We start from the raw sequence: 11,027 nt of genomic DNA, 5'->3' as shown, positions 1-11,027 counted from the left end.
GCTCACTTTTATGATTAGTTACCTTGCTGTTTTTATATTTTCAGATTACAAAAACCATTATCTACTATCCATATACCACTTGTATCACCGTCTCTTCGCCGAACTAGTGCACCTATACAATTTACCATTGTATTGGGTGTGTTGGGGACACAAGAGACTCTTTGTTATTTGGTTGCAGGGTTGCTTGAGAGAGACCATCTTCATCCTACGCCTCCTACGGATTGATAAACCTTAGGTCATCCACTTGAGGGAAATTTGCTACTGTCCTACAAACCTCTGCACTTGGAGGCCCAACAACGTCTACAAGAAGAAGGTTGTGTAGTAGACATCAAGCTCTTGTCTGGCGCCGTTGCCGGGGATGTTAGCGCTTGAAGGTATATATTTAGATATTTCAATCGAGTCTTTTAGTTTCTTGTTTTATCACTAGTTTAGTTTATAGAAGAAAACTATAAAAAATGGAATTGAGTTTGTCTCATACGCTTCACCTTTTTAATATCTTTCGTGAGTATGATGGAAAGGATAATTGTGCTCAAGTACTAGAAGAAGAAATCTATAAAATGTTTGGCACTAAATATTTGAATGATGAGCATGATTGCAATGTTGTTAGTATGAATTCCTTGAATATCCATGATGCTAATATATGCAAAGCCACAAGCTTGGGGAAGCTATGTTTGATGAAGATGATATTTTTTGCCCCCAAGTTTTGATGAGCAAATTTATTAAGAAAGCATGCCTCCTATCTATGATGATTATTGTGATGACACATATGCTTTAAAGAATAATGATAACCATGAAACTTGTCATCTTGATCTTAATTTTCAATCACATGATAGTTATTTTGTTGAGTTTGCTCCCACTATTATTCATGAGAAGAATTTTGCTTGTGTGGAGAGTAGTAAATTTTCTATGCTTGTAGATCATGAAAAGAATGCTTTAGGTGCTGGTTGTTGAATTCATTCATGATGCTACTGAAAATTATTATGAGGGAGGAATATATGCTTGTAGGAATTGCAATAATATCAAGTTTCCTCTCTATGTGCTTAAAGTTTTGAAGTTTTGCGTGTTTTACCTTCCTATGCAAGTTGATTATTGTTCCCACAAGTTTTTTGATCACAAAATCCCTATGCATAGGAAGTGGGTTAGGCTTAAATGTGCTAGTCATATTCTTCATGATGCTCTCTTTATGTTTCAATTCTTATCCTTTATGTGAGCATCATTGAAATCATCATGCCTAGCTAGGGGCGTTAAACAATAGCGCTGGTTGGGAGGCAACCCAATTTTATCTTTGTTCCTTGATTTTTGCTCCTGTTTAGCAATAATTCATCTAGCCTCTGTTTAGATGTGGTTTTATGTCTTTAATTAGTGTTTGTGCCAAGTAGAACCTTTGGGAAGACTCGGGGAAAGTCTTGTTGATCATGCTGTAAAAACAGAAACTTTAGCGCTCACGAGAGTTGCTGCCCTTTTTATTTGGAAAGTGATATTTAGTTAATTCTTTTTGAAGATGATTAATAGATAAATTCCTCAGGTCCAGCAATTTATTTGAGAATTTTATGAGTTCCATAAGTATACGTTTGATCCAGATTACTACAGACTGTTCTGTTTTTGACATATTCTGTTTTTCATGTGTTGTTTACTTATTTTGATGAATCTATGGCTAGTAAAATAGTTTATAAACCATATAGAAGTTTTAATACAGTAGGTTTAATACCAATATAAATAAAGACTGAGTTCATTACAGTACCTTGAAGTGGTGATTTATTTTCTTATACTAACGGAGCTTACGAGTTTTCTGTTAGGTTTTGTGTTGTGAAGTTTTCAAGTTTTGGGTAAGGATTCGATGGATTATGGAATAAGGAGTGGTAAGAGCCTAAGCTTGGGGATGACCAAGGCACACCAAGGAAATATTCAAGGACAACCAAGAACCTAAGCTTGGGGATGCCCCGGAAGGCATCCCCTCTTTCGTCTACTTCCATCGGTAACTTTACTTGGAGCTATATTTTTATTCACCACATGATATGTGTTTTGCTTGGAGCGTCAATTTATTTTGTTAGTATTTGCTTGCTTTCATTTAGAACAATGTTTTTCATCTTTTATTTCAATAAAAGTGGCATTGATAGTCTTTACTATGCCTATGTTACAAGTCTTCATGTTGCTGCTTGAAAACAGAAAGTTTACCGCTATTGCAATAATTCCCTAGAAAATTCAGAATGTGATAAAATGTTGAAACCTTTTGCATATTAAGCTCTGATAAATTTACTACAGTGGGAATTTTCTTTCATAATTTTTGGAGCTAGGGAAGTATGGATGTTGCTGCGTTCTTTACAGGCTGTCCTGTTTAGGCAGATTGCTGTTATGTTTGCATTGTTTGCATATGTTTGCTTCTTTAATGATTCTATTTGAGGATAGGACTATTAAATATGCAGAGGCATTTAGTTTTGGCAATGGTTTATACTAACTTATCTCACGAGTCCTTGTTGAGTTTTGTGTGGATGAAGCTTTTGAGATTTAGGGAGACCGTGATATGAGAGGAATTAAGGAGACACAAAAGCTCAAGCTTGGGTATGCCCAAGGTATCCCAAGATAATATTTCAATAAGTCTCAAGCATCTAAGCTTGGGGATTCCCTGGTTGGCATCCCACCTTTCTTCTTCAACAACTATCGGTTAGTTTCGGTTGATCCTAAGTTTTTGCTTCTTCACATGATGTTTGCTATTCTTAGAATGTCATTTTCTTTTGCTTTGCTTTATGTTTGAATAAAATACCAAGATCTGAAATTATTAAATGTTAGAGAGTCTTCACATAGTTGCATAATTATTCAACTACTCATTGAGCTTCACTTATATCTTTTGGAGTAGTTTGTCATTGCTCTAGTGCTTCACTTATATCTTCTTAGAGCATGGTGGTAGTTTTATTTTATAGAAATAGATGAACTCTCATGCTTCACTTATATCATTTTGAGAGTCTTTAGAACAGCATGGTAGTTTGCTTTGGTTATGAAACTAGTCCTAATATGATGGGCATCCAAGAGGGATATAATAAAAACTTTCATATAAAGTGCATTGAATACTATGAGAAGTTTGATACTTGATGATTGTTTTGAGATATGGAGATGGTGATATTAGAGTCATGCTAGTTGAGTAATTGTGAATTTGAGTAATACTTGTGTTGAAGTTTGTGATTCCCGTAGCATGCATGTATGGTGAACCGTTATGTGATGAAGTCGGAGCATGATTTATTTATTGATTGTCCTCCTTATGAGTGGCGGTCAGGGACGAGCGATGGTCTTTTCCTACCAATCTATCCCCCTAGGAGCATGCACGTAGTACTTTGTTTCGATAATTAATAGATTTTTGCAATAAGTATGTGAGTTCTTTATGACTAATGTTGAGTCCATGGATTATACGCACTCTCACCCTTCCACCATTGCTAGCCTCTCTAGTACCGCACAACTTTCGCCGGTACCATAAACCCACCATATACCTCCCTCAAAACAGCCACCATACCTACCTATTATGGCATTTCCATAGCCATTCCGAGATATATTGCCATGCAACTTTCCATCATTTCGTTATTATGACACGCTTCATCATTGTCATATTGCTATGCATGATCATGTAGTTGATATTGTATTTGTGGCGAAGCCACCGTTCATAATTCTTTCATACATGTCACTCATGAGTCATTGCACATCCCGGTACACGGCCGGAGGCATTCCTATAGAGTCATATCTTGTTCTAAGCATCGAGTTGTAATTCTTGAGTTGTAAATAAATAGAAGTGTGATGATCATCATTTTCTAGAGCATTGTCCCAAGTGAGGAATAAAAAAAGAAGCAAATAAAAAAGAGAGAAAAGAGGCCATAAAAAAGGAGAAGGCCCAAATAAAAAAATAAAAAAATGAGAGAAAAAGAGAGAAGGGGCAATGCTACTGTCCTTTTACCACACTTGTGTTTCAATGTAGCACCATGATCTTCATGATAGAGAGTCTCCTATGTTGTCACTTTCATATACTAGTGGGAATTTTACATTATAGAACTTGGCTTGTATATTCCAATGATGGGCTTCCTCAAAATTGCCCTAGGTCTTCGTGAGCAAGCGAGTTGGATGCACACCCACTTAGTTCTTTTGTTGAGCTTTCATATACTTATAGCTCTAGTGCATCCGTTGCATGGCAATCCCTACTCACTCACATTGATATCTATTGATGGGCATCTCCATAACCCGTTGATACGCCTAGTTGATGTGATACTATCTTCTCCTTTTTGTCTTCTCCACAACCACCATTTTATTCCACCTATAGTGCTATATCCATGGCTCACGCTCATGTATTGCGTGAAGATTGAAAAAGTTTGAGAACATCAAAAGTATGAAACAATTGCTTGGCTTGTCATCGGGGTTGTGCATGATTTAAATACGTTGTGTGGTTAAGATGGAGCATAGCCAGACTATATGATTTTGTAGGGATAGCTTTCTTTGGCCATGTTATTTTGAAGAGACATAATTGCTTAGTTAGTATGCTTGAAGTATTATTATTTCTATGTCAATATTAAACTTTTGTCTTGAATCTTATGGATCTGAATATTCTTGCTACAATAAAGAGAAATACATGATGAATATGTTAGGTAGCATTCCACATCAAAAATTCTGTTTTTATCATTTACCTACTCGAGGACGAGCAGGAATTAAGCTTGGGGATGCTGATACATCTTCAACGTATCTATAATTTTTGATTGTTCCATGGTATTATATTATCAACCTTGGATGTTTTATATGCATTTATATGATTTTCGGGACTAACCTATTAACCCAGAGCCCAGTGCTAGTTTCTGTTTTTTTTGCCTATTTTAGGGTTTCGAAGAAAAGGAAAATCAAACGGAGTCCAATTTACCTAAAACTTCACGGAACTTATTTTTGGACCAGAAGAAGCCCAGAAGACTTAGAGTGCATGTCAGGGGACCTACGAGGAGGCCACAAGGGAGGGGGGGCGCACCCACCCCCTCTGGGCGCGCCCTCCACCCTGTTGGGCCCCTCGTGGCCCCCCTGACGTACTTCTTCCGCCTATATATCTCCATATACCCTAAAAACATTCGAGATCACAATAGATCGGGAGTTCCACCGCCAGAAGCCTCTGTAGCCACCGAAAGCCAATCTGTACCCGTTCCGGCACCCTGCCGGAGGGGGCAATCCCTCTCCGGTGGCCATCTTCATCATCCCGGTGCTCTCCATGACGAGGAGGGAGTAGTTCTCCCTCGGGGCTGAGGGTATGTACCAGTAGCTATGTGTTTGATCTCTCTCTCTCTCTCTCGTGTTCTTGATTTGGCACGATCTTGATGTATCACGAGCTTTGCTATTATAGTTGGATCCTATGATGTTTCTCCCCCTCTTCTCTCTTGTAATGAATTGAGTTTCCCCTTTGAAGTAATCTTATTGGATTGAGTCTTTAAAGATTTGAGAACACTTGATGTCTGTCTTGCCGTGCATATCTATGGTGACAATGGGATACCACGTGATCCACTTGATGTATGTTTTGGTGATCAACTTGCGGGTTCCGCCCATGAACCTATGCATAGGGGTTGACACACGTTTTCATCGTGATTCTCCGGTAGAAACTTTGGGGCACTCTTTGAGGTCCTTTGTGTTGGTTTGAATAGACGAATCTGAGATTGTGTGACGCATATCGTATAATCATACCCACGGATACTTGAGGTGACATTGGAGTATCTAGGTGACATTAGGGTTTTGGTTGATTTGTGTCTTAAGGTGTTATTCTAGTACGAACTATAGGGCTGTTTGTGGCACTTATACGAATAGCCCAACGGATTGATTGGAAAGAATAACTTTGAGGTGGTTTCGTACCCTACCATAATCTCTTCGTTTGTTCTCCGCTATTAGTGACTTTGGAGTGACTCTTTGTTGCATGTTGAGGGATAGTTATGTGATCCAATTATGCTATTATTGTTGAGGGAACTTTCACTAGCGAAAGTATGAACCCTAGGCCTTGTTTCAACACATTGCAATACCGTTTACACTCACTTTTATCATTAGTTACCTTGCTGTTTTTATATTTTCAGATTACAAAAACTATTATCTACTATCCATATACCACTTGTATCACCATCTCTTCGCCGAACTAGTGCACCTATACAATTTACCATTGTATTGGGTGTGTTGGGGACACAAGAGACTCTTTGTTATTTGGTTGCAGGGTTGCTTGAGGGAGACCATCTTCATCCTACGCCTCCTACGGATTGATAAACCTTAGGTCATCCACTTGAGGGAAATTTGCTACTGTCCTACAAACCTCTGTACTTGGAGGCCCAACAACGTCTACAAGAAGAAGGTTGTGTAGTAGACATCAGATACCGCAAAACATAAATGCAGAGCACCTTTAAAGAGCAAGGACCGACTAGACATTGTAATTCATGGTAAAAGAGATCCAGTCAAGTCATAGTCAATGTAAATTAACAGTAATGAATGCAAATGACAGCGGTGCTCTCTAACTGGTGCTTTTTAATAAGAAGATGATGACTCAACATAAAAGTAAATATATAGGCCCTTCGCAGAGGGAAGCAGGGATTTGTAGAGGTGCCAGAGCTCGGTTTTGAAACAGAGGTGAATAATATTTTGAGCGGTATACTTTCATTGTCAACATAACAACCAAGAGATGGCGATATCTTCCATGCTACACGCATTATAGGTGGTTCCCAAATAGAATGGTAAAGTTTACACTCCCCCTTCCACCAACAAGTATCAATCCATGGCTTGCACGAAACAACGAGTGCCTCCAACTAACAAGAGTCCCAGGGGTGTTTTGTTTGCAATTATTTTGATTTAGTTTGCATAAAGCATGGGACTGGGCATCCTGGTGACCAGCCATTTATCTCGTGAGTGAGGAGCGGAGTCCACTCCTCTTGAGAATAACCCGCCTAACATGGAAGATACAAACATCCCTAGTTGATACATGAGCTATTTGAGCATACAAAACAGGATATTTATTTGAAGGTTTAGAGTTTGGCACATACAAATTTATTTGGAACGGCAGGTAGATACCGTATATAGGTAGGTATAGTGGAATCATGTGGAATAACTTTGGGGTTTAAGGGATTGGATGCACAAGCAGTATTCCCGCTTAGTACAGGTGAAGGCTAGCAAAAGACTGGGAAGCGACCAGCTAGAGAGCGACAACAGTCATGAACATGCATTAAAATTAATCAACACCGAATGCAAGCATGAGTAGGATATAATCCACCATGGACATAAATATCGTGAAGGCTATGTTGATTTTGTTTCAACTACATGCATGAACATGCGCCAAGTCAAGTCACTTAAATCATTCAGAGGAGGATACCACCCTATCATACCACATCATAACCATCTCAATAGCATGTTGGCACGCAAGGTAAACCATTATGACTCATAGCTAATCAAGCATGGCACAAGGAACTATGATCTCTAGTTGTCATTGCAAACATGTTTACTCATAATAGGCTGAATCAGGAACAATGAACTAATCATATTTACAAAAACAAAAGAGGTCGAGTTCATACCAGCTTTTCTCATCTCAGTCAGTCCATCATATATCGTCATAATTGCCTTTCACTTACACGACCGAATGATGTGAATAATAATAATAGTGCACATGCATTGGACTAAGCTGGAATCTGCAAGCATTCAATAAACAGGAGAAGACAAGGCAATATGGTCTCTTTTGTCAGATCAACAATAATGCATATAAGAGCCACTTCAACAATTTAATTATGGTCTTCTCCTATCGACCCCCAAAGAAAAGAAATAAAACTATTTACACGGGAAAGCTCCCAACAAGCAAAAGAAGAACATGAAATCTTTTTGGGTTTTCTTTTTAATTACTACTACAAGCATGGAAAGTAAACTAATTAAAAACTACACTAATTTTTTTGGTTTTTATTAAGGTTAATCAAACACACAAGAAGAAGGCATAAAAAGGAAAATAAACTAGCATGGATGATACAATGAAAAAGTATGAACACCGACATCTAGCAGTGAGTGTGTGAACCTGAATGTAATGTCGGTGGGAAATACGTACTCCCCCAAGCTTAGGCTTTTGGCCTAAGTTGGTCTATGGCCACGGCTGGCCTGGCGGATATCCATAATAGAAGTTGGGGTCGTACTGAGATGAAGAAGACTCTGATTGCCACTGGTTGGCAATCATCTCCGGATCCCACAGGTAATTAGACTGTCACGGAGGATCAACTTGTGGTTCCGCCTCTGGCTCTGTGGCTGATGTAGGGTTCCGGTAGGTGTGAATTTCCTTTGGCGAGACGAGGTACTTTCCTGAAGATAAATCAAACAAGGAAGGCGTAGGCAAGGTGATAGTCTCAGGATGAAGTTTATGAAAGAACAGTTTGTATTTCAGCTCCCCTTCCCTATTCTTTATAATAAAGCCATGTGCTACCATACCCCTATAATCTAAATAAACACGAGGCAACAATTTTTCTTCTTTTTCATAGTGCCTAATAGGTATATCATAATGTGCAGCAAGGCGTGAAGCATAAATACCACCAAAGATGGGTCCTTGTGTACGGTTAAGACTTAACCGTTTAGCAATAATACCGCCCATACTAACAGAGTTATCAACGTATAAACTGTGGAACAGAATAAAAATATCAGGAACACTAAGGTTTCCATAGTTTCCGCGACCAATTAAGCAACGACTAGCAAATATTGCAAAGTAGCGTAAAACAGGAAAATGTATGCTAGTGATTCGTGCATCGGAAACCTTCCTAGTTTCCCCTAGAGTGGTAGTATCAATAAAACCTTCCACATCCTTGCGATGTAGTTCCTCTAAACTTCCCTCAAAAGGGATCAAACAAACCCGACAAAAATCATAAAGTGACATCTTATTAACCACATCATATAAATGAAACTCTACTGAAGGAGGTGATTCCCTAGGATAATAGTAGAAGTTTTGCACAAAAGTATTGGTGAGTAAGAGATACTGTTCGCGTTGGTCGTGGAGGAAGTCGGTGAGGCCTGCATTCTTTGCCAATTCATAAAAATCCTCATAAATCCCGGTTGCTCTCATGAATTCATCAGAGGCCATTCACACGGCCTAACCTCCGCGATGCGAGACAAATTATATTTAGGCTTCTATGCCTCTTCATTTTGCTTTTCCCTTGAGCTTCGGCTCGATGAGCCCCTCAAAAATCTCTTTATCATTTTCTGAAAAATTCCGAAATTTTTAGTAACTTCAAAATAAAAGTAAACCAAACTCAATAATATTGATAGCAACTACTCCTACAAGTGCCTAGAGCCTATATCATGCATCAAAACTACTTTTGACCATATAAATTTGACATGCAAGCTCAAGAACAGGGTCACCTAAGCAGCAAAAATTTGCAATGAATAAAGCACTAGAACAAAAACTAATTGGACCAATGGAGGAGTCACCTACCAAGGTTCCTAGTGTTGATACCAGTTGTTGGAGATAATGGAAGGAAGCAACAAAACAGAGAGAGGATCAAGTGTAATCTTAACTACATCTCAGCTCTTATACAAAAGCTTATGTTACAATACATGGTACCAGTCCAATTTATAGAAAATAGCAAACCGACACAAAGTCATTGGAACAATCTCCCCAAGCAGTTTTGTGAGAGGTGCTTTGAGCAAGGAGATCGAAAATGGCAGCAAAACGAGCTTGGACTTGGGTTTGAGCTGGTTATTCATGTTTGGGGGAGGAAGAAGGAGTGTGTGGGTGAAAGGATAAGTGGAGGAGGGCCACCGTGGGCCCACGAGGCAGGGGGTGCACCCAGGGGGTAGGGCGCGCCCTCCACCCTCGTGGGCAGGTGGTTGACCCGCCTGCTGTGTTCTCAGTGCCAAATATTCTCAAATATTCTAGAAAAAATCATATTTAAATTTCAGGGCATTTAGAGAACTTTTATTTTCGGGGTATTTTTATATTGCACGGATAATCAGATAACAGACGGAAAAATATTATTTTTATTTTATTTAATATAAATAACAGAAAGTAAAAGTGGGGTACAAAAGGTTGTGCCTTCTAGTTTCATCCATCTCATGATCATCAAAAGGAACCCACTAACAAGGTTGATCAAGTCTTGTTAACGAACTCATTCCGAATAACATGGAAATGGAGAAATTTCGAATAACACTATGTTACCTCAACGGGGATATGCACATACCCAATAATAAGAATATCACATTTCTTCTTGACAGTAGGAAGAGGAAATTCAAAACCTCCAAATATAATCGATGGAATTTTTCCAATAGAGTTGATACTATGAACTTGAGGTTGTTTCCTCGGAAAGTGTATTGTGTGCTCATTACCATTAACATGAAAAGTGACATTGCCTTTAGTGCAATCAATAACAGCCCCTGCATTATTCAAAAAGGGTCTTCCAAGAATAATAGACATACTATCGTCCTCGGGAATATCAAGAATAACAAAGTCCGTTAAAATTGTAACATTTGCAACTACAACAGGCACATCCTCACAAATACCGACAGGTATAGCAGTTGATTTATCAGCCATTTGCAAAGATATCTCAGTAGGTGTCAACTTATTCAAATCAAGTCTACGATATAAAGAGAGATGCATAACACTAACACCGGCTCCAAGATCACATAAAGCAGTTTTAACATAGTTTCTTTTAATGGAGCATGGTATAGTGGGTACTCCTGGATCTCCAAGTTTCTTTGGCATTCCACCTTTAAAATTATAATTAGCAAGCATGGTGGAAATTTTAGCTTCCGGTATCTTTCTTTTATTTGTAACAATTTCTTTCATATACTTAGCATAAGGATTCATTTTGAGCATATCAGTTAATCGCATACGCAAAGGTCTAATCATTTCAGCAAAGCGCTCAAAATCCTCATCATCCTTTTTCTTGGATGGTTTGGGAGGAAAAGGCATGGGTTTCTGAACCCAAGGCTCTCTTTCTTTACCATGTTTCCTAGCAACAAAGTCTTTCTTATCATAACGTTGATTCTTTGATTGTGGGTTATCAAGATCAACAGCAGGTTCAATTTCTATA

The sequence above is a fragment of the Triticum dicoccoides genome, chromosome 3A, assembly GCF_002162155.2.
Source record: "Triticum dicoccoides isolate Atlit2015 ecotype Zavitan chromosome 3A, WEW_v2.0, whole genome shotgun sequence".
In the NCBI taxonomy this organism is placed as follows: Eukaryota; Viridiplantae; Streptophyta; class Magnoliopsida; order Poales; family Poaceae; genus Triticum; species Triticum dicoccoides.
The sequence above is the reverse complement of the archived record's forward strand: the minus strand, read 5'-3'. Positions refer to the sequence as shown.